General features: G+C 38.4%; 2 protein-coding genes across 3 annotated transcripts in view; one reads left to right on the top strand and one right to left on the bottom strand.

Annotated features, from left to right (window-relative positions):
* The window catches only part of AKR1B1 (aldo-keto reductase family 1 member B), a 154,632-nt gene extending 135,484 nt beyond the window's left edge, over positions 1-19,148 (bottom strand). For both annotated transcript variants that reach the window (XM_078343718.1, XM_078343719.1), the window contains exon 1: positions 19,020-19,148. The gene's annotated coding sequence lies outside the window, so the exon portion shown is untranslated. The remainder of the gene's footprint in view (positions 1-19,019) is intronic.
* A 283-nt stretch (positions 19,149-19,431) lies between these two features.
* Positions 19,432-25,513, top strand: part of BPGM (bisphosphoglycerate mutase) — a 32,476-nt gene continuing 26,394 nt past the window's right edge. Inside the window, exon 1 of the mRNA XM_009003029.5 lies at positions 19,432-19,500. The gene's annotated coding sequence lies outside the window, so the exon portion shown is untranslated. The remainder of the gene's footprint in view (positions 19,501-25,513) is intronic.

Here is a 25,513-nt window from a genome sequence, read left to right as displayed (position 1 = left end):
TCTTCATTCATTTTTTTGTGGCTGAATATTTCACTGTATACCATCCATTCATTGACAGATATTTAGCTGTTTCCACCTTTTGGCTATAGTGAGTAGTAGTGTTATTAACATTTGTATACAAATATTTATTTGAATATGTTTTTAGTTCTTTAGGGGTATATACCTAGGAGCAGAATTACTGGTTCATATGTTTAATTTTTGAAGAATCACCAAATTGTTACCATCTGTTAGCGGGTTATGAAATCAAACTCTTTTCCACAGTGGATGTACCATTTTAAATATCCACCAGTAATGTACAAAGACTCCAATTTCTCCACATCCTTGCCAACACATTATTTTCCATTTTGAAAGACAGCCATTCTAGTGGGCATGAAGTAGTATCTCATTACGGTTTCAATTTGCATTTCTCTAGTCACTAGCAATGCTAGACATTTTTTCATGTGTTTCTTGGCCATTTGTATATCTTCTTTGGATGAATGTCCATACAAGTCCTTTGCCCATTTTTAAATGAGGTGTTTGTCTTTTTGTTGTTTAGCTATAAAAGTTCTTTATATATTCTGGATGCTAGATCTTTATAATTTATATCATTTGCAAATACTTTTATGTTGTCTTTTTACTTCCTTGGTAATGTTCTTTGAAGAATAAAAGCTTTTGAATCCAATTTACCTTTTCTTTTGTTGCTTGGGTATTTGGTGTCATATCTAAGAAATCATTGCCAAATTCAAGATTGTGAAGTCTATCCTTGTTTTTTTCCTAAAGATGTTACAATTTTAGCTCTTAAATTTAGGTCTTGGTTCCTTTTAATTTTTTATATGGTGTGAGGTATTCTTCTGCATGTGAATATTCTCAACTTGTTTTTAGAATCATATTTTCTCTTTCTGAAATACATTCTTTAAAAGTTTATTTACAGAAGGTTTCTTGGTAATAATTTCCATGTTTTTCTGATAATATCTTTATTACTACTGTATTCTGGCTTCCACTGCTGGTACTGAGAAACTCGACATCATTTTTCCTCCTTTGTAAATTTTCTACCTCTTTTCTCTGCCTAAGATTTGTCTTTGATAGTCTTTGGTTTTGCTAAAATATATCCAGGTGTGGCTTTCTTTTTAACTGTTCTACCTTAGACTCTTGTTTCTTCTGTCTGTGGATTCGTGACCTTTCTTCAGTTCTGGAAAATTCTCAGGCTTTATATCTTCAAATATTGCCTTTCCTTTATTTTCTCTATTCTCTCTTTCTGGAACTGAACTTACATATGTTAAATTTCCTAATTCTATCCATCATGTAGCCTAACATTTACCTTCTTTAATATTTATCTCCTATCTCTCTGTATTATTATCTGTATTCAGATTTAATTCTCTCTTCCTACATATATTCTGCTGCTTAATTTATTGGGTTATTCATTTCAATAATGGTATTTTTATTTCTAAATATCCTAATTCATCCTTTTTTCAAATGTGTGTGGTGTTTTAGATTTTGATAATTTTTCAGTTTTTATTCCATCTTTAATATTTTAAAACATTTTGCTCATAACTTTTTACTTTAATAATTTAAATATCTTAAATTCTCAAGAATTTAAGTGTTTTTGTTTTCTTCTCTTATCCATGATATATTTGTTAATATCTTCTTATATGTTATATTTGATTGAATGTAATATTTCCAAATCAGAAGGCTTTAACTGGGAATCTGCATTTGCTTTATGGATCCAGGAGGAACTACTGATCTGGGACTACTCTAGAACTCTTCAAAGATACTGACTTAATGAGAGAGTCTCATTTTCTTTGCAGAAAGCCCAAGGCTTAATCTTTGAATTCCACTGGCATTTTCCCAAGGTAATCCGAGCCATTTCATTTGTTTAAACTGCTCATCATTCCAGTTTTAGTTGTTTTTTATTTTCTATTTTTGGCACATGGGGACATTCCTTATTTCTTTTAAGTCAGTGTGATATCACAGAAAGATACTTGGCCTTTGTTCCTGGTTTCTGGCACACAGCTCCCAAAACTTGGAATTTCCTGAGTGATAAGGGTAATAGAAGTGTTTTTTGTTCTAGTGAGGTGACTTTTTGTAGGTCTCTAGGTAGCTTCAGGAGGGTGGCTGGTCCAGAAAAACCAGCCTTGATTAGAAGCTTGGAACATTCCACCCACCTTCCTCTAATCTCTAGGGCAGGGAAAAGAGCTGGAGAATGAATTGATTGCTGGTGGCCAATGATTTAATCAATTTTGCCTACAGATGAAACTTCCATAAATAATGAGACTTGGAGAGCTTTCAGATTGGTGAACACATCAAGATGCTAGGGGAGCGACATGACCAGAGAAGGCATGGAAATCCTATACCCCAGATCCCATACCTTGCCCTATGAATCTCTTCCACTTTACTGTTCAGAGTGGTAGTCTTCATAATAAACCAGTGAGTTTTGTGAGCTGTTCTCGAAAATCATTAAACCTGAGGAGGGCATCATGAGAACCTCTGATTTATAACTGGCCAGTCAGAAGAATGGGAGGCCTGGGACTTACAGATGGCATCTGAAGAGTGTGTCAAGGGGTAGTCCTGTAAAACGGAGCCCAAAATCTGTGGGGTCAGCACCCACTCTGGGTTGTTAGTGTCAGAACTGAATTGACTCACTGGACACTCAGGTGGTGTACAGAGAGATGGAAAAGTGATGTTGGAAAGGCACCATGTATTTGGTGTCAGGAGGAAAAAACTTCTTAGTTAGCAATGCTTAAAAAATTATATTTGAAATTCATCCAGGTTTTATTCATATTATAGTGGAAGAGTCATTCTATGTAGTCCATCATAAACCTAGCAATAAATGGATTAGAACATGTTCCTATCAGCTGAAGGTTTGGACTTTGGAAGAAAAAAGAGGAAGTGAGATGTAAATAATAAGCCATGCAGAGGTCTTGGGTTAAAGGGTTTGGTTTCTTGAACCATGATAATACCATGCTTCTTTTTCTGAGGGCTAGAAAGACAGCAAAATATATGGAGAAAAGTTTGCTTAAAATGGGACTAGAAGGCCTTGACACCTAAAAAGAGAGAAAATGTTTCCTTATAGCTAACTACTTAAAATAAGTCATATTTTCATAAAATAATAAGCTTCTTGGGAATAAGGACAATATCTTTTTCATATTACTTATTCAACAAAGAATAAGCACCTACGCACTTTTTGGGATCGAAAACTACTATGCTAAAATGAGAGTTAAAGGTCATGCAGACTTAATCCTGCGGTCACACAGCCAGTGTAACAGATCACAGGGGTAGACTAAAGTCTCCTGACTCCAGGCCATGCTTTTGTATTATGCCACACTACACCACTGAACTGAGTCAATATAAATTATTCAAGTATATGGCATTGCACACCACAAAGGAGAAAACATTACTCTCTTTGGGTTCAACTGTTTTTCTTCTTTACTGATTACTTCATACATAACCTTGTTTGTTGAAAGAAGCACATTCTCTACGAATATACATCCTCAACTGTATAGTTAAAAAAATAATTCACATTGTAAGGACACAGTCATTATGTATGTGTATAGCTCAACTTCTAACCTCAGTTGCTAATAAGGATGAAAACTGCTCAGGAGTAAACATGAAACACAGCTCTAGCTAGAGGCCAAGAAAGAGCTGATTTGTACATCAAAGTCATGGTGTCTAAGAGCTATAAATAATAAATACGTGATGAAAGAGGTTAAGAGAAAAAAGAGAGGTGTACATGCTTGAGGTGGGTTAGGCTGGGGTCTGAAATTCTAAAGAATGTTTTGCTGACTTGGGGACAGTTTTAAAGCAGTCAAGACACCATGCACATTATCTCTGGATTTATCCCCCTCCCTTCAGAGTGGGCCTGAGTAGAAGTCGATCGGAGTTTCTTTAGTGGTTTGTTTAGTGAAGGCTGTCACATGGTTGAGGGTTTGCTTGCAGCACTGTGGACTCCCATTGGTCATCAGGTGTTACACCTGTTTTCTCCAGGATAACCTGTATAACACCTCCTCACTTTCTCCTCCAATAACAGAGGTGAACTATGGAGGCAGGGTATATTGGATATATGCAGCTAGGCTGGGTATAGTAGGGAGCAACGAAGGGCAGGTATATGTATATGTATATGTATATATAGGTGAGAAGAACTAGAGATCAAAGTGACATAATGACAACTATGATACCCAAGAATGGGCATAGGAGTCTGCCCCACAGCTCCCAGCCGTGATTTGTAGTACAGACCTGCTAGCAAGAGACTACAACCACCTCGCTACTTCAACAGCCATCTCTTATGTGTGCGGTTTGTGGTTACGATCTTATAGCTCTCTTTGCCTATAGATGGATGCAGCACAGAATGATAAAAGATGAGGTAGATACACAGAAAAAAGGTAGTGGATGTGGGGAGACCAGTCAGGGGGTTGCTGCAGTCAATAAGAAAGGATGGGCCGGGCGCGGTGGCTCATGCCTGTAATCCCAGCACTTTGGGAGGCCGAGGCGGGTGGATCACGAGGTCAAGAGATCGAGACCATCCTGGTCAACATGGTGAAACCCCATCTCTACTAAAAATACAAAAACTTAGCTGGCCATGGTGGTGCGTGCCTGTAATCCCAGCTACTTGGGAGGCTGAGGCAGGAGAATTGCCTGATCCCAGGAGGCGGAGGTTGCAGTGAGCCGAGATCGCGCCATTGCACTCAAGCCTGGGTAACAAGAGCGAAACTCTGTCTCAAAAAAAAAAAAAAAAAAAGAAAGGATGGCAACCTGAATAGCAAAAAAGGGTTATAAACACAACGAAAACAGACATTTTAAAATTAATACAACGTAAAACTTTGGTGCCATAAACTTGAAAATCTATATGAAATGGTTGATTATACAGAAAACACAAATTACCAAAATTGATTCAAGAAGAGATAAGAAACAGGAATAGACTAGGTAGCAGCAGAGGTCAGGGAAAAGGTGAGGTGATGAAAAGCATATGAAGAGCTCTACCCTATAAAACATCTCCAAGCTTGAATGACTATGCAAGAAAACTCTTTCAAACATTCAGAGTGTAGATCATTTCAATGATATCCAAATTATGTCAAAGCATCAAAGCCAGGACATTTTGCAATTCATCTCACAAAGTTAGAATAATCTAGAATTACAATCTAACAATCATTCAAAATTACAGACCAGGCTCTCAAATAAAAATAGGTAAGAAATCCTAAATAAATTATATAACAATGGAATCTAACAGTGTATTTGGAAAATATACTGTACCCAACTAGGTTCTTATTTCAGAATTTAAAGGATAGCCAAATCCTAAATGTTCTATAGTTATGCTATATAGTGTAAATATGATTTACTTATACATTATAAAAGAATCAATGAATGTAATTAACAGAAGATAAAGAAAGCAAAAGGAGTAAACAACTAGAGAAATTGGAGGCTACAAGTAGCCAGCCTGGGGTCTGGTCAAAATATAGGGAAGATGATTATTCCAAGTGAAGAATAGGGACAATGGGACAATGAAAGTAACACAAGATATTAAGATCTCTAAGGAGATCTCAGTTGTCCAATAGACATGTGGGGTAGATGCTGAGTTTGGGCTTCTGGCCACAGACACCTCTGAGGGGGCAATCTGTCCATCACTCACTTGGTGACAGTGGGGCATTTACTTCAAATCTCTGTGACCCTAAATTCTCACCTAAAAATATGAAGCTAATATGATGTATTATATCTCTTAGGGTTGTTGAGATTTAAATGAGATAATGAGAACTAAGTAGTTAGCACAGAAGCTGGCACATAATCAAGTATGGTAGCTGCTATCTTGATTATTAATGCATTTTTTGAAACTGCGAACAGATTGACAACCCCTTCATATGTGCTTTCTTCTCTGACCACCAGAGAGCAGACCAATATTACCCTTCCAGAATGAGAAAATACCTCAAGTTCCACAGCTTGAGAGTTCAGAATGTTTTGGGTAAGCTGCTCTTCTACAAATTTTGTCAGAAGAGCAAACTAAACTTTGTGAAAGGCATCCCAGAAAATCTGCTTTCTTCTTTATATTTTAGTTGAGAAAGGAGCAGGATGTAAGTTACACAGTCACTGAATATGAAATTATATGTAAATATCGAGATACACCATATCTGGCATTAGGAATCAACATAATAACTTGATGTATTACTTTTCTTTTTGTTTTATATTATAGGATACTTTATTACTTTTTGAAGTGCTATTATATAGATATAAATATTCAATTTTATCTTTACACTGTTATGGATGGAATAACATTGTGAAGTACATAGGCTCCTGGAGCACATTATTTCTATTTAAATGGTGTGAAAACTGAGGCTTATTAGAGTTTAGTGGCTCATCTAAAGACACACATAAATTTGGTGTCACAATCTGAACTTTACCTGGATCTGAAGACAAAGTACAGGAGTGCCCTTTTGGTTCTCTTTCCCTCCTTCTCTCTCTTTCTGTGTCCTTCCTGCCCTTTTCTTGTTGTCCTCTTTTTCTTTCCCTTCCTCTAGCTCTCCCCACTTTTTCTTCACCTCCTTCTTCATTGTGCAGTACTCCACACATATGTATGATCTAAATAAAATGAATGTGATTAACCCACCATTCAGCTAAGAAATATCAGTATCTCTGAAGCCCAACTGCACTCCATACCGAACCTGTAACCTGGATTTTGTAATAATTTTCCTCTTCTTTCTAGTTTTATCATCTTATCACTTATGCATCCCTACAAATATATACATTGTTTATTTGCATATTGTTGGTCTTTATGTAAATGAAATCATTCTTTTTGTTGCTCAAAATCATGTATCTGAGATTTATCTGTGTTGATGTGTATAGCTGTAGTTCATTCATTTTCACAGCTTAGAGTACTCCATTTTATTCATCTGTTCTCTTACTACTTGACTTTTTGGTGATTTTCAGTTTTGTGCTATTATAAACAAAGCTGTATATGACTCTTGCTGTACATATGCAAAAGTTTCTCCAAGGTATTCGCACAGGAATGAAATTACTGATTCATGAAGTGTACTTACCTACAACTTTACTAGTTAATGCTGAATTGTTTTCTAAATTGGTTTTACCAGTTCCTATGAGCTCATTACTTTACATTTTCACCAACATGAAATCATCAGAAATTTTAACCAATTTCACACCTAATGCTCAGATTTTGGTTTTTAAACATCATTCTGCAATAAAATGAACCAGACTCCTTGGAGAAATAATTGATTCCAGGGCTAGGGCAAGTAATAAACAAGATGAGCTTGGAATATCTTGTGGTGCCAGAGTAAAAAAATGCTTCAAGAAACAAAAACAAATAAAAATACAGGACACAATCACAAAGGAGCTCCTAAATGCCAAACCTGGAACAATCAGAGCAGCAAAATAAATACAGTACACTCTAGAACAACATGGGTTTGAGCTGCGAGGTCCACGTATGCACAGATTTTCTTCCACCTCTCCCACCTCTGAGACTAACACCTCCTCTTCCTCATCCTCCTCAGCCTACTCACTGTGAAGTTGATGAGGATGAAGACCTTTATGATGATCCATTTCCACTTAATAGTAAATTTACTTTCTCTTCCTTATAATTCTCTTAGTGGCGTTTTCTTTTCTCTATTTTAAGAATATAGTATATCAACATAGAAAATACGTGTTAATTGACAATGTTATCTGGAAGGCTTCCGGCCAACAGTAGGCCAGAAGTAGTAAAGTTTTGGGGAAGTAGTTAAGTTTTTGTGGAGCCAAAAGTTATAAGTATTTTTTACTGCATGGAGGTCAGTGGCCCTAATTCCCACGTTATTCAAGAGTCAATTATATAGTATTAGATTATAATCCATAAAATATAAATTTTCATGAATTCATACTGATTTAAACAATTAAATAAATGGGAGAGATGGGACAGCTCTTCCTTGTGATAGAATTTGAATTAATAAATGTAAAATAAAAAGAAAAACACAAAAAGTCATCCCTAAACATCACCATAACTCTTGCAGACATCCTCCATCAAGAGATGGTAAAATTAGTGGGTAAAAGTTTGAGGAGAAATAAAGTTTGAATCATTTCAAAATATATTCCCTAAAATACTGATTACAAAGAGAAAGACAGTAATTTTATTGGGGAGAAACTTGGCAGAAAGCACCTTAATCAAGTGATTGAGGTCACCAACACCAGTAATAAGATATCAACATCATGAGCCCTGCAATATGATGAGTGAGGACATAGCATTACTTCATGGTATTCTCATGCATAACTAGAGTTCAGTTGCAAGAGAACAGTAGACAAACTCAACACTGAAGGACATTTGACAAAATAATGTCTATTCTTCAAAAATATCAAGGCCATGAAAGACAAGAAAAGATAAAGCTAGGCAATGACTTCTCTCTGGCTATGAAAGTCCAAGGTGGCAACTTCTTTCAGTAGAAGGCTGTTTCATTTCCACTAAAAATCTGTTTAGTGTAGCCACCTTCATTAATGATCTTAGCTAGATCTCCTGCCTAAGTTGCTGCAGCTTCTACATGAGCACTTGCTGCTTTACTTTGCATTTTAATGCTATAAAGACACCTTTCCTTAAACCTCGTGAATCAACCTCTGTTAACTTTCAACTTTTTTCTTTCTTTCTCTTTAGTTTCAAGCTTCAAACTTTTCTACTGCAGCTTCCTCACCTTTCTCAGCCTTTATAAAATTGGAGAGAGTTCAGCCTTCCTCTGGATTAGGCTTTGGCTTAAGGGAAGGTTGTGGCTGGTTTCATCTTCTGTCCAGACCACTACAACCTCCGTATCAGCAATAACGGTGTTTCGCTTTCTTATCATTTGTGTGTTCACTAGAGTTTAATTTCCTTCAAGAGCTTTTGCTTTGCATTCACAATTTGGCTGCCTGGTGCATCAACCCTAGCTTTCAGCCTATCTCGACTCTTGACACGCCTTCCTCACTAAACTTAATAATTCCTAGCTTCTGATTTCAAGTGAGAGACATGATTTCCTTTAACTGGAACACTTACAGGTCACTGCAGGACTATTAATTGGTCTAATTCCATTGTTGTTGTGTCTCAGGGAATAAGAAGGCCCAAGGGGAGCGATGGGGGAATGGCTGGTCGGTCAAGTAGTCAGAACACATACATTTATCAATTAACTTTGATGTAGTATATGAGTGTAGTTCATTGCACACCAAAGCAATACAACAGTAACATCAAAGATAACTCATCACAGATCGCCATTACATATGTAATAATGAAAAAGTTTGAAATATTCTGAGAATTATCAAAATGTGGAAGAGATACAAAGTGAGCAAATGCTGTTGGAAAAAATGGCACCAATGGACCTGCTTGACACAGAGCTGTTACAAACCTTCAATTTGTGAAAAATGCAGTATCTTCAGCATGAAGTAAAGTGAAGAGCAATGAAATGAGGTATCTGTACAGATACTAAACTGCATTGACTATTTCCATTTGGTTCAATGACAGTAACTTCTAAGAGTGGCTGATTAGAGATTGCTGGGGGATAATTGCTGGGTACTAAGCCACTTTTTAGCAATAGTTTCAAAGTTTACAATGATTGGAACAGTGAGTTTATATTTGGTGGTGCATAAAACAACAAGGAGGTGTAGCATAAAAACCCTGGAAATAATAGAATCATTACCTTTTACAGCTTATAAAATGGTGGACTGAACTTCTGAGTCTACAAAATTGAATGGGAAACTTTGCACCATAGTAAGTTCACCAACGCCAGTGTCACCTCAATGGTTTTCCAGTCCTCATTGCCCACATTTTCTTTTAAACTTCTTTGAGTTCTAGGAAGGTACCCCCTTGGACAACAATTCAGAATAGTCCAGACCACATTTCTATCATTCAGGCTTTCTTTCACTTCCTTTTCCAGGCTACCTTCATTTCTCTCATCTGTAACTGTAGTGATGTGGTATTTTTTTTTTTTTTTAAGATGGCATCTTGCTCTGTGGCCCTGTCTCCTGGGTTCAAGCTATTCTCCTGCCTCAGCCTCCTGAATAACTGTGATTATAGGTGAATGCCACCATGCCCAGCTAATTTTTTTTGTTTTCGTATTTTTGGTAGAGATGGGGTTTCACCATGTTGGCCAGGCTGGTCTTGAACTTCTGACCTCAAGTGATCTACCCACCTCGGCCTCCCAAAATGTTGGGATTACAGCAATGAGCCACCATGCCCAGCTAATAGATGCTATATTCTAACCAACAAATGAGGATATTTGAGTTGAAAAAAATGTGTCTCTCTTCAAAGAAAGAATGGATACAATATTTCCAAAATGAACCATCTTGGGAAATCAGCAGAGTAGTTACTGTGCTCCAATCCACCTCTTTCTGTAAATGACACATGGAGGGTATAACATAAGGATTTAGTCGGGGGTGGGGCCTGGCAAGTCTGCACTGCTATTTGGGAGGGGTCTTCACCTTGACTACTTCTCCATGGTCACAGGGTTCCTTTCACACCGCTCCCTCTAACTTCTATTACGAGAGTCTTATGCCTATGTCAACGTATTTCTTTAAAAATATGGTCCAAGTAAGGGCCACTTTAGAAGAATGAGCTCAAAGAGGGTGGGTGCTTTCTTTGCTCCTTTGACTCCACCAGGTTTCCAGTACTATGTCTCCAGTATCTTCAGTCTCTCCACTGTTTATTCCAGGCCAGTTTCCAGTGGGAAGACTGTGTCTAATGTCCTTGAGTTCTTCTGTTGCTGGTTGAGGTAAGCCATTGCCCCAGGCAGCAGTGGCAGCAGTTCAGGACCTCCAGCCTCTTTCAAAAGAGGAAGCCCCATCCCTTGAGCAACCACCTTCTAGTGTAGTACGTGCTATGATGTGCTACCCAGGAGGAGTGGAAATAGTAGCCTCTACAGCTGCCTCTAATCTCAGAGCACATCAGGCCTTTGGCTCTGTGTTTCTATTCTGTTTTTGGTCCATGGAAATGTTTATATGTTTTCGAACCCTAAAATACATTTTAGGCGTTTTCTTTATATGTTATTTAATACTTTTGGATGTTTACAGTGGAAACCTACTATGCAATTCTGAGTGGAATTCTACGCATATTTAAATGTTGCTCAGAATTCACCTCTTCCATCAAGTATCTAAACTAAAGTACCTAAACATCTCTGAACTTAAGTACTCCCTTTCCACCCCAAAATACTCTGTGAGCCCTTAATCATTCTACTTCTATTTATATTTGTTGGGCTGTAATTAATACTTGAGTTAGTCTTTCCCCTACTGGCCCATGCTCTTCAGGACAAGGGGATGTTTAATTAATTAATTAATTAATTAATTTTTATTTACTTATTTTGAGATGGAGTTTCGCTCTTGTTACCCAGGCTGGAGTGCAATGGCGTGATCTCGGCTCACTGCAACCTCTGCCTCCTGGGTTCAGGCAATTCTCCTGCCTCGGCCTCCTGAGTAGCTGGGATTACAGGCACGCGCCACCATCCCAGCTAATTTTTTGTATTTTTAGTAGAGATGGGGTTTCACCATGTTGACCAGGATGGTCTCGATCTCTTGACCTCGTGATCCACCCGCCTCAGCCTCCCAAAGTGCTGGGATTGCAGGCGGGAGCCACCGCGCCCGGCTAATTTATTTTTATATCTCCTGTAACTTTGTCACAGTGACTTGTTTATGGTTGGCACTAAAAATATTCATTCATTTCCTTCAAAATTCCTAACACTAGTTCTTAAACATTAAGAGGACTTCAATGAATAATTGGTTACTTATTGTGATTTGCTGGTTGAGACCAGATCCTGTACGTTTCTGAAGATTTTACTTATTATTCTTCCTTATACTTTTTCTCTTTGTCTCCCATTTTTAGAGAGGGCAGGGATGCAGCAAAGCATAAGGAAATAGACGAGTTTAGGAAAAGAGAAAAAAAATACATTTTTTTCTATATTTACCTTTTTTCAGATAAAAATAAAATGAAAATATTTTCCTTAATAGTTTGTTAGAGGTTGGTCTATTCTTGTTTTACCCAATATGGTTGGGTTTCGAGCTGAGAACACAGGTCCTTTCCTACCAGGCATAAAACAATTCTCTACAGAAGGGAAACTCTAGCAAGACATAGATACCAGGCCTTTATATACTTCCTTGGCATTCTGATGGTGAAGAAATGTATGTCATTTGGCATTGAAGTTCTTTCTTTGTTTCAGTTGTGATAGAGTGATCCAGGATCCTAACAATCTAAATATCATCTTACTTCGAATCTTCAAGCTTTGAAGCCTTTGCCATTACTCACTTTATAAATCATCACTTAGTAAAGAGAACATCACATGAGAGTGACTTTTCTTCCCTATCTGATTTTCACATCCTCTGGCTGCAAACAACAATTTACCAGTTCCTCTTATCTGATACCTCACAGAATGACAACATCAGAAACTAGTTAAGACACTCACCTGGCAGAGACAAGAATTTAGTGGTTGGTACGGACTGATGATACAAACAAGTAAAACTTACTCTCTTTATTCCTTACTTCAAAAATTACTAATAAATGAAGCCAGTCAAGCTATTTCCTAAATTCATTTTATAAGGATTCTGTGAGCACTTATCACTCATGTTGGAGTCATAGGAAAAGTAGCCTCTCTCTAGACATAAAACACCTAGAAGTTGCTATAGAAACAATAGCTCTCAAAGCCAGTAGAGAACATTTTAAAAAAGGGTACCCCTTAGAATCTCAGGTAGCTTCCAAAATGCTTACACCCAAAGAAAAAGTATTTTACACAGAAGGGCCTAGTTTAGAAGCTTAAGATGATTTCATCTTTAAATAGAGTGTCTTTCATTCTCTGTTGTGATTTTTATACTGTTTTAGATTTCTTAAAAATTTTTTCCCTCTGCATTATTCAAACTGCTTAGGCTTCATGTCATCTCGGCTGACTTGCATCTGTGGCCTGGCACTTGTTTTGACTAAGTAATCACATGTCTTTTTCTACCTAGTGCAGCCCCTGAAACCTTATCTGCTAGAACCAGCCTTTCATTGCCCTAGGAAGGCCTCTCAGTTGCATATTACATCTGTTTGTCTCTGGAAGAAAACAAGAGAAAACAATCAACAAGGTTGATTTTACCCTATACATAAGAAACTTCGATTCTCATTCTGTGCTTTACTTGTGTTAACTCAGCTGTGCTGTAACTACTTTTGCATTCAAGTAATTCCTTCATCCACTTTGAGCCTCTATTTTTTTTAACAATAAAATAAGGGAGTTATATAATTTCTATACTTATTTGTGTGAATCTATACATAAGAAGTACTATTTAGCAAAAGAAAAAAAAAGGAAATGTTATCTATTTTTTATGCATTCATTTATTAACATATATTATGCTGGACATTGTGGACAAGAGGTAAACCAAAGCCACAGGGCCCAAGGGAGCTTTAGGGAGCTTGAAGACCAATGGAGAGACAGATCATATACAGTGTAAGTACGTTTGTGTAAAGTTCTATAAAGAAGAAGTGCATGGTGCCTTGACAACATGTAATTAACCTAAGAGATATAAGCCAGGTAGGATCAAGCTTTTCCAGGGGAATGCCCACTTAATATCAAAGCTGAATAGGAATCATTAGATGAAGGGGGCAGAGAGTGGAGAAGGAAGAGGGAAGGGAAGGATGCAGCACTCTAGGTAGGGAAAACACACGTGTAAAGACCAAACAGTGGTAGGGAGAAGGATGGGTAACTATAAGGAGCAACAGGAAGCCATTGTTCTAAGCTAGGGAGTGGTAGGGGTGACCCATGACATAATCACTAAGGTATTTACCACATCACCCACCCCTGGCTGCCTAGAAGTGAGTAAAAGTGGATTCAGAAAAACTTGTTAGGAGACAACTGAGAAAACGCCAGCAAGAGGTGATGGTAGCTTGGGCTAAGGTGCTGGCAGTGTGTAGGGGTGTGGTGTGTGCGAGAATGGGATGAGGGAGATGGAAAAAAAATTTAAAACATATATCTTGATTGATACTGATTTTGATTAGATTGTGTAAAGAGGCGTTAATGAGACATTCTAGAAATTACACTTCCAAATAAGTGTCACTGCCTTCTAAGTGTTGTATTAAGAGGTTACACACCCATTTCAATGATGCTTCATGGGTGTCAACAATTCTGAGAAGCTTCTTTTATAACTTCCGTCAAAACCAGTGTATAAACCATACCAGAAAAATAGGCTTATTGCTATATAGAACATATTTCATAAATCCCCAAAGCTAAGGAAACAAATATGTGTGTAATGTTCTTAAGTTGATGCAGGGTTTATAAAAACTTCCTTTTCTGAGTTTGACCTCCCAACATAAATGGTGACATCACTTCTTTAAGAAAATAAGCACACATGTAGGGGAAAAGCCATGTTATCTGAGTCTTCATCCAAGAATGAGGATATGTTCTTATAACCAAGAGCTAGCTCACTGGGGAAGCCCATAGGCAGAAGAAAATCTTAGACAGTCAGGAGGGTTTAATTTTTATTTTTAGGGAGCAGATAAACAGATCTTAGATGACTGACAACAAATTTTCCAAAGAAAAGAAGAATGAAGTCATAGCCAAAATTTTTTAGTAGTGCATGATGGGAAGAGTTTAGAACCAAGACTAGGAGTCAAATTCCAGTAGTGTAACTAGCTCTGCAGTCTTAAGACAAATTCTCTTCCCCAGTCATACTTCCCTTATCTGTAAATGGGGACACATATTCCAGGAGTTTTGTGACGATTTACTGATGGAGCTCTGATAGTTTGGCTGTGTCCCCATCCAAATCTCATCTTGAATTATATGTCCCATAATTCTCATTGTTGTGGGAGGGACCTGGTGGGAGATTACTGAATTATGGCAGCAGTTTCCCCCACACTTTTCTCATGGTAGTGAAAAAATCTCAAGAGATCTGATGGTTTTATAAGGAGAAATCCCTTTTGCTTGGTTCTCATTTTCTTTGCCTGCCGCCATCCATGTAAAATGTGACTTGCTCTTCCTTGCCTTCCACCATGATTGTGAGGCTTCCCCAGTCACTTGGAACTGTAAGTCCAATTAAACCTCTTTCCTTTGTAAACTGTCCAGTCTTGGGTATATCTTTACCAACTGCATGAAAATGGACTAATGTACACTCTGATTTCCAGCCACCATCCCCCCTCCATCCCACCTCCCCATCCTGGTTCCTCAGCTAAACATCTTTTCTTCAGGTTAAATAACAGAAAACCCTGTGTAGACAGAGGGTAAGAGGAAACCCTTCAGTAGGTATCAGGCTACTATATTCACCTTTCTTAGCTCTGTAGTATCAGAGCATAAAGAATTCCTGGCCACTTTATCAGTCTCCTTGAAGAAAAACTGGAGCCAGTAGGCATTGCCATTGGTACAGTAGACATTCCTGGAGCACTGCCATTTAGAGAAAGCGGCAGCCCATTTAAATCACTGAATCTTTTAAAGAATACTGAAGACTAGAGGACTGGTTGGACTGTGCAACGTACCACCAGAATGCACATTCGTGTAGTGGAATTATACACTGAAGAAAAATATTAAATGACATTGGGACATGTTCATAACAAATGAAGTAAAAAAGAGTGCCACAAAACAGTATATATACAAAGATTCCAGTTTTTTTTCAAGTACTTGATTTATGGGAAAAATAGGATATACAAAGTGTTAAAAATAAATTCTGGAGGGTAGGATTATAGGTATTTTAAGTTTTTGCTTTTCTAAACCTTATACAACATTTTAAAACATACATTTATAATTAATAAATGTAAGATTTAAAAAAACAACTCCACAGGGCAGAATTTGTGTTTACCACCATAGAAACAACAAGCATTTAAAGAAACATGGAGTTTTCCTTAGTGGAGCAGAGAGTTTGTAAAAGAGGAGAGCACCTCTCTAGATTCCTAATGTTTCCTATCTTTTTTCCCCTATCCTTGTCCCAGATCTGAAAGTAGCTGGAAAAAAAAATCAACCTGGCTCTTTTCCTATCCCAAGATGCTCACTCAATGTTGAGTCTTACTGTAGGGGAATTTCACATAGTTTAGGCTTCCCAATACCAGAGGTTCCTGGCTCTGCCACTGGGTCTGTACCCTCTTTGGCATTCACTTCCCTCCCGTTACCTCTCTGAGTAGCTGCAAGTTGGCTGGGGAAATCCCAGTCTCATGTCCTCTGCAAGAGTCCAGGTCTCCACTTCAGTGGAGAACAGGAAAAAGAGGCAAGCGCAATGCCAAGACTTTACTGAGTTCTTTAAATAAGAATACTTGTAAGTAGTTAAAATGCTTTACATTTATCATTACCATAATTGTTAAGAATAACAACTACCATTTATGAAATGATTTCCATGTGCCAGGCACACATTACATTATCCTATTTAATTTTCACATTGGCCATTTAGGTATTATCTCTATTTGACAGATAAAGACACTGAGGCTGAGGCCAAGCATTTGCCTAAGTTCCCAGTGCTGGAAAGTGGCAGATGTAAGGTGCTTCAAAGATTGCAAAGCTATTCCAAAACTGCCTTCATAATTCTTCACACTACTCTGTGAGGAAGATGAGGATTCTAAGTTTTAACTTTTGAAAGAAAGGGACAGACTAAGGTCCCTTCTGAGAAGTCTGCATGGCTGATCCCTAACAGCATTTCCAGTTTTTAGTTTCAGTAAAGGGGGTCTTGTACTTACTAAGTCAATGAAGGTGGCCACACATAGGTCTATTATACTAGGTTTACAGGTGGCAAATTTTAACCTGACCCTAAAGTAAGTGGGGTACAGTTGGAGACTAAACACTGACAGCAAATAACCAACTCATGGTGTGTCCTGATACTGTGAAGAAAAGGAGACATTCCTGTACATGGGATATAGAACTAGCTAATTCCAGAGTTTGCTGGATGGAGGGAGCCAATGGTTCTGCTAGGCTAGCAAAAGGCAGAATAGCTGAGGTCTGTGGATGATGTTTACATGGACAGTGGACCAATTTAGCCAAACCTGGAAAAGGCTAGAGGCTCTGTGCACATAACTGTGAAATTATTTTGACCAGATATGTAGGCTATCAATAAAATAGTTTATTCAGGTTACAAGGAAGACAATTTTCTACTGAAACTCCAGGTATCATACGGGTTAATAATGACTTTTTGATATACACGTCTAACAGAAAGGAAGACAAATAGACAACATGGCTGTAATTTATTGCTTTTCATTTCTTGTTTGGATAAAAGTGAGACGATATCAAAAGTTGATGACGCTGAATTATTTTCATAGTGTCTATATCACCTACTATATCAGAATTGAATTCCTCATGATTGGTCCTCAATTTAAGTGAATACTAAAATTAATCTTAATTTAAAAACATACACTGCTTTTCTGGTAAGGTGGAGAAGGCAGCAGGAAGAGGAAGTATTTTCCCAGAATTATATCAATTAGCCACCTTGGGTCCTAGTCCAAGATCTGTCCCCAACCAAGTAATTCTAAGCACATCACTTCATCACTTAAGCTTCACTGTCTTTATCTGTACAAGGAGCTAGAGTTTAATTTCCAAAGCCTTGTCAAGAACTAAGTTTGGATAAGTCTAATATTCTTTGGAGTTCATCTTTGCCATAAGTGGGTTTATGATCATCTTTGTGAACCATGACGTCATTATTTAAAAATTCATGAGGGAGACAGCTCATTGAACAGACCAGGACACAGGGTTCAGGATATGATACTGTAACATAATTAAGTATGGAGAACAGTCTTGCAAAAAAGCAATGGTGACTCCTGAAATTCTTTTAGTCTCTGTGCATACATGTCTTACGAAGACCATGCTTGCTTCTGATGAAAATTTGTTTTTAATTCCTTCTTGAATCACTGATAAAACTGCTTCCATCTTATATCAAAATGACTTATTCATAAGCCAAATACTTTTGTGAATGATTCTTAAAGGCAGGTGATGTTTGATATTGTTAAGGTTTTATGTGACAAGCTAGCATTCCAGGGACATCCATAACAACAGTAAACTTAAATCCAATAAAGAGGTGCCCTTAAGTCCAGGCTAAGTATCCCTAAATGCCAAATGCCACAAGACACTGCCACTTGGGAATGACTGTCTTTAGCCTCCAGAGTATGGATGGTGACGGTGGGCACTCTGAGTAGGAGCTTTCTTACACTGCAGTAGAAAAGTTTTTTATTTACTTTGTCCTCACCTGATACTGAGAAAAGAGCAAGAGGGCAAATGTCTACGATTTGGAAGCTGCCTCCTCCAGCTGTTCTGGCCTCAACTCTAGTTAATCTTGTGTAAGTTAAATTCTAACTAGCTCTAGACGGGACCTATCATCTGCTGGGACCTGTCAAGCCTTGATTAGTGCCCGCCCAGAAGTAAAGTTTTGTTCTTTGATATCCCAGGAGGAACTATCATGCTCTAAGATGGATAATTAGAAACAGAACTGGCTACAATTGGGTCTTAATGAGTTCAATACTGAGTGTGTCACAGAGTTTCAAATGTGGAAAGATTATCTTTTCAAATGTATGTATAATTATTTTGAGGACGTGCTTGCCTGTCGCAAACCTACTGGACTTGTTATGAGGATGAAACAGGAAAAACTCACCGGAGGACACGAAACATTACGTAGGACAGTTTCTAAGTTGAGAAGGGAATCTCCCACCTCGTCCGGCAAACATACTATTCCTTATCTTTTCCGCCCACCCACAAGTTCTAACACAGATGCTTCAAAACCCTGTGTAGTAGTTCAAGCCTGCTTAGAAGCTTATAAGGCTTCGTGCCAGGTTTCGAGTGTTTTCATAGATTTCTCTTGTTCAGTCATTGTCGCCTACAAATTTGTCATTTTCTCTCATTCCACTCCAGCCTCCCTTCCTCAGTGCAATAAGCTTTTAGGGCATTCCACTCAACACTTTTCTTCCCCACCTAAAATTCCCCACTGTCAGCAAACTGCCTAAGGGGAATCCCTATAAAAGCGGTAAGAGAAAGCAAGGATGCGTTAAAGTGCCTATAAATTGGGCACTTTAAAGGCGTTTGTTTTAATCACGACTTAAGACTTTCAACCACGAGTATTTGTGCGAAGGGAGCTTCTTCTGGGAGGATAGCCCAGCTTCGTCCTCAGGTTTCAATCCCTAAATTTCCCATGAGTAAAAGAAACATCACCTCATCTCTTCCAAGAGTCCGCTGACGCCTCTCTTCACCCGCATGTGTTTGTCTTAAGACGTGAAAGCTTTTTAGAACCTCAAACAGCTAAGACGATACCCGGACCCGAGGTTTTACTCTGGTCCCAGCAACGCTCCGGGATTTGTTTTTCTACTTCCCTAGGGCCAAGCCCGCCCGTTGGCGTCAAAGCCAATTTTTTACTGGTTCAGATACGTGCTCGTGTCTGCAGCTAACCAATCAGAACTCCACTTCTTACCCCTGGAATTTGGTAAACGGAAGAGACCTCTCTGGTCCCGGGAGTAGGCGGGACTGTAGAGGAGTGACAGTTCGACATTCCAATAGGCAGAGCCCTAGGACCTGCCCCCGTCTGGCTCAGGGGCTAGAAAAGAGCGTTGATGCCGGCGGCCGCGATGAGTCCTAGGAGGCGCTGGCTCCTTGGCGGCTCGGAGGAGCGGCTGCTGCTGCTGGTGCCTCTTTGCAGGTGAGTGATTTTGTTTCAGAAAATGTTGCGAACGCTTCCGTTTTTTCGTGATGCGATGTTTTATTTTTGGGTGCAGGGAAGGTCAGTTTCTTTACTTCCCCCGGTTGAGTCGTTGGTGGGAGTCCGGTGCCCACTCCACCCCTCAAGCTGCGACCCTCACGTATCGCCCCGGTCCCCTCTCCCTTGTCCCTTTCTCAGAATGAGCCTCTCAGGCAGTCACAGTTCTGTCAGCTGAGAGGAAGAGCCCGCCTTGGTCGTGCTGTCCTTATGGCAAGAATAAATAGAAGTTGGTAGGAAGATAAACTCCTCTCTCCTGGACGTCTGAGGCACTGTGTGGCAGAGACTCTCTGATAGTAAGATCCCCTAGAAGCGATGCCGCTGTCTTTAGGGCTCTGGCAGACCTGGCCCTATCATTTTGTGTAGCAGACAGAAAAACTTGAATGGGGTGAAAAGAGAAGGAGGTGAATAAGCCTATATGCAATGCTTTCATGTACCACTATTATCCGGAGCCAAATATTAAGTTCTTAGAACCACTAGAAATAAAAACGTAGGTGTATTTTCTTCTTTTCTAAGGGACAGGGGCTGGTATTACACTAGACAAGGTTAATGAAATGCATAATTGCAGTTAAGTTCACAGTTAAGCTTTGGAGGATAGTTGGTTGTTAGCTAACTTATTATTTATAACGCCTATTTCCCTACTGCCTCCCTTCCAAATTACAGAAGATCTTTAGCTTGTGAGTGTTAGCTGACTAAATGCAGACTCTTTCCAAGGTGGGGAAAAATCAAAAGTTAAATTTCACCTGTAGGTACTAAAGTTTTTTATAGTGAAAGCAGAACTCATGTCAATGTGTCTCTTATTATTATTATTATTTTTTTGAGACAGAGTCTTGCTCTGTCGCCTAGGCTGGAGTGACTGCAGTGGTTCGATCTTGTCTCACTGCAACCTCCACCTCCCGGGTTCAAGCGATTCTCCTGCCTCCGCCTCCCAAGTAGCTGGGATTACAAGCATAGGCCACTACGCCCAGTTATTTTTTGTATTTTTAGTAGAAATGGGGTTTCACCATGTTGGCCACGCTGGTCTTGAACTCCTGACCTCAGGTGATCTGCCTGCCTTGGCTTCCCAAAGTGCTGGGATTACAGATGTGAGCCACTCTGCCTGGCCTTGCTGTTTATTTTAAAACTGCCTCCCGTGAGTCCAGGGAATAGCTCTTTCTTAGCCATCTTTGTATTCCGGTAGTACCTCATACACCTTAGATGCTCCCCAGTTGGTGGTGGACTTTAGAGAAGCATATTTCAAACAATGTTATAGTGGAAGGAGCTCTGAGTTAGAAGTCAAGAACCTTGGCTTTAGTCCTGAAGCTGTTACTATTTGTGTGATCTTAAACAAATCATTTCAACTGTGACTCTTAATTTTTGCCTTTTTTTTTTTTTTTTGAGAAAGGGCCTTGCTCTGTTGTCCAGGCTTTAGTGCAGTGGCGTGATCTCTGCTCACTGCAACCTCCGCTTCTGCCTCCTGGGCTTAAGCAATCCTCCCACCTCAACTTTTGCATCTTTAGAAAGCAGATGTTGCATTAAATTATATCTGAGGTATAAACTCTGTATTAAAAGTCTGTTTTAAAGTAAAAATGATTAGTACGTAAGCAGCATCTCATTGCAGTAAATTCGGTATCATCCATTAGCAAGCAAATGTTCCCAGCTTCAAGGATATATTCTTGTTTTTTAATTTTTAATTTTTGTGGGTACATAGTAGGTATATATATTTATGGGTTACGTGAGACATTTTGACATAGGCATGCAATGCGTCAGAGTAAATAGGGTAGCTGTCACCTTAAGTACTTATCCTTTGTGTTTCAGACAATCCAATTATACTCTTAGTTATTTTAAATTTATAAGTAAGTTATTTTTTTACTATAGTCACCCTATTGTGCTAGCAAATAGTAGGTCTTATTTATCTTCCTATTTTTGTACCCATAACAAGGATATATATTTTTATGTTCATATTTAAACCAAACCAGATTATTGTAGAAAAGTTGGAGCATACAGAAGTATGATGTGGCAGAAAATGTCACTTTTAATCCTGTCACTCAGAAGCAACCACTGTTAGTGTTTGGGTAGAGCTTTTAGTCTTTCTTCCTCTTTTGCCTTCTGTGGTTGGTTGAGATTAAGAGATACATTTTAAGTAATGACTGATGCATCTAAATTCACCTCACCTTCATCTTTGTGTGTCTGCTGCCTGGGGAACAGAGGTCACAAAAATGTTTGAACCAAATGGTTTCTTGAAACATCCTTGGTATGAAATCTGATACGAAAGATGTTTATATGGGTGGAAAGACAAAAGAGGAAAAAAAGTATTACTTAATAACAAAACTCTTTTGCTGAAACTTGGCCACAAATATGGGGAAAGCATACTTTATAAAATATAAATCAAATGTTAACCACTTTATTAAAGCATTTGGATTGCAGAATATTAGTACTTGGTAAGCTTCTAAGACTGTACCTTCCCATCACCTTCTTCCATCCTCCTTCCACCACCTAATTAAGCATCTCTTCTCTAACTCCTCCCTTCGTTTTACTTAACTTCCAGCTTTTACTTTTGCTCACATCATCTGCAAAGTAGGATTGCTTTGATGGGCCTGAGATCTGTGCCATTATTTATGAGTTAGTCAAAGTGTGCTCCATTCTGCCTCTCACTTTTTGGTAGAGTGCTTCACCTCAATCTCATTTCGTCTTCCTAATAGCCCCCCTGAGAACATTAATTTCATTATCCTTATCTTTATAGATATGGAACCTGAGGTGCAAAGAATTTAAATAACTTTTTTAAGTCACATTGTCAGTAAGTAGCAGAGCTGGGTTCATATCTAGGTTATTTTACTTTAGACTTTTGGGATTTGGTGAAGCTACTACCCTGCGGAAGACAATGACCAGAGGAAGGAAGGAGGGGTCATGAGGGGGTGTTGTGGACAACGGTGATGCCTTGCAGGCTGGAAATGCAGCATGCCCTGAGCAAATGCACATCTCATTACACATGTATATCTTTTCCCTGTGAGTAGGGGGTCTACCTGGTATGGTTTGTTATTCCTGTAACATGCAATCAGTAGGAAATGTTAGTAGATGTAAGATTGGTGAATGAGAGGGTTTTAGCGTATGGAAAACACCTGTGAGTGGTAACATTTGCTCCTGTAAAAATATGTTCTTGTAACTGCAAGTACAGATGAAAAAGTTTCTACAATGCTTTAGGAAAAGTAATAGATCATGGAACACTTTTAGGTACAGTTGTGTTTGAACTTCTAATATTGAACTCGATTTGGGGGAAGGCATAGTTTGTTAAGACATTAAAAGCCATAAGAAACTGAGCCCCAGATTTCATTTCCCTTGAGAACTGTTCCTTTTTAATTTGTTAGAGACATGGTTCTTTTTCTCAGTCCTCAAATAATAGCCAATAGATGGGCACATCTTCTATGAAATTTGATTCCTAATGCAGTGGAATTGCATTAAAAGTTGCTCAAAGCCATGCAGTGAGGATTTGAACCGAGGAAAATGTCATCTGAGTGTCTAGGGTAGCAATTGACTATTAAATATATTTAAATGTGAGCTTTGAATCTAAGTGATTTTGATTCTATTTGTCTTACTGTATATTACTTCAACATTAAACATTGCTGATCAAATTTCTTGCTCAAATTTTGGAAATACAAGAAAAACTAAGTTTTTATGTGGGACTTTACCCTGTAGTTTGCCCTACTTGTTCATGAGTTGTACCACTAGGGTCTTAGGCATTATTAATTTTCAAACATTTGAGGAAGGGAGGAAGCAAAGTCTCAGGAGTTTGCTTGGAAGGCAAAATGAGCCTCAGTTTTGGGAGTACTTATAACAGAGGAGCCTCAGTTATGGGAGAAATATGATGTGAAATTATATTTCACATAATCTCATATGTAGAATTATATAGTTTAATGAAGAGCAGGAGTAGGAAGCAGCAGGAAGATGATCCTGCTACATTTGTTGAAAGTACTTAGGGATCTCAAAAAATATTAGAGGAGTACCCTTAGTAAATGCTGTGCCTTGTAAGTACATCATTCCTCTGTCTGCTCTTTCTGTCTTGCCAAAAGAATGCTAATCTTGAATCATAATTTTGCATTTCAATTTTATGGTAGCATTTATGGAAAGAATATTGTTTGCTTTGTAGCTAACTTATTTGGAATTTCTATACATTTATAGTGAAAGTTCTTTGAAAGTTGTAAGTCACCTGCAAAGTGTGTTCTTTGAATCATCAATTTGTTTATTGTCAGGGCAATTACATAGCACCTACTCCTGAGCAAGTGTACATTCACCTGAAGTGTGAGACACTATGGGATAATTTGTGAAGGTGTCTAATGGGGTAAAGTATGTCAAAATGACAGATGACATTTTTGAAGGAGATTAACAGGATGAATTCTATAGTTTTCCCCTATAGTTCTGTCTTGAACCCATTCCTAAATAATTCAGTTAGGCAAAAGTCAAGTACTCAGGCTGATTTAAGTGTACACAGTATTGTCTTCTATGAGGGATAAAAACAATTATGAATGGGATTCCATTACTCAAGGTACTTACTGTTCTGGCCAAGAATAAAATCTAGTGATTTCATAATGTTGGGATTATTCAATGACAGGATGCTTAGTTAAAGGTTAAAAATGCTGATGTTGCTGGGTGTGGTGGAATCTGCCTGTGGTCCCAGCTACTCGGGAGGCTGAGGCTGGAGGATCACTTGAGTCCAGGAGTTCTGGGCTATAGTGTGCTATGCCGATCAGGTGTCCGCAGTAAGTTTGACATCAATATGGTGACCTCCCAGGAGCGGGGGACCACCAGGTTGCCTAAGGAGGGGTGAACCAGCCCAGATCAGAAATGGAGCAGGTTAAAAGTCCCGTGCTGATCAGTAGTTGGATCGTGCCTGTAAATAGCCACTGCACTCCAGCCTGGGCAACATAGCTAGACCCTGTCTCTTAAAAAAAAAAAAAATGCTGATGTCATTAGTAGTTCTGAATATGGGATCCGGCCAGGCCAGTATCAATGTATTGAGGCCTTCTGGCCTGCTACCTTTTTAAAAATTTTGCATTTTAAATTATGGATGCATAATAGTTGTATATATTAATGGGTATATGTGATATTTTGATACAGGTATACAGTATGTAATGATCAAATCAGGGTAACTGAGGTATCTATTACCTCATGGATTTATCTATTTTTTATGTTAGGAACATTCTAATTCCATTATTTTAGTTATTTTAAAAATATAAATTATTAACTATTATCATCCTATTGTGCTACTGAATACTAGATCTTATTCATTCCAACTATAGTTTTGTACCTGTTAACCATCCTCATTTTAACCCCACCCCTCTGCTCCTGTTACCCTTCCCTGCCTCTGGCAACCATAATTCTACTATCTCCATACATTCAATTTTCAAAATTTTTAGCTCCCACATGTGAGTGAAAATATGTGAAATTTGTTTTTCCATGTCTGGCTTATTTCACCTAACCTTATGCCCTCCAGTTCAATTCATGTTGTTCAATCCATGTTGTTGTGAATGACGACAGGATTTCATTCTTTTTCTGGCTGAATAATATTCCACGGTATATATGTGCCAAATTTTCTTTATCCATTCATCTGTTGATGGGCACTTAAGTTGCTTCCATATCTTTGCTATTGTGAATAGTGCTGCAGTAAACATGGTGTGCAGATGATCTCTTCAGTATACTTATTTTCTTTCTTTTGGTTGTATACCCAGCTGTGAGCTTGCTGGATATTATGTCTACTACCTGTTTTTGAACAGCCCACAAACTATACTTGGGTTTTACATGTAAAATGGTTGAAATAAATTAATATTTTCAAGTGCATGAAAATTATATGAAATTCTAATTTCAGTGTCCACACAAAGTTTTATTAAAACAGATTTATTCATTTATGTATTGGGTATGGTGGCTTTCAGCTGCAATGGCAGAATTCTACAATTGTACATAATTATGGCAGAGACCGATATAG

The sequence above is a fragment of the Callithrix jacchus genome, chromosome 11, assembly GCF_049354715.1.
Source record: "Callithrix jacchus isolate 240 chromosome 11, calJac240_pri, whole genome shotgun sequence".
Taxonomy (NCBI): Eukaryota; Metazoa; Chordata; class Mammalia; order Primates; family Cebidae; genus Callithrix; species Callithrix jacchus.
This window is presented reverse-complemented; position numbering and strand designations above follow the sequence as displayed.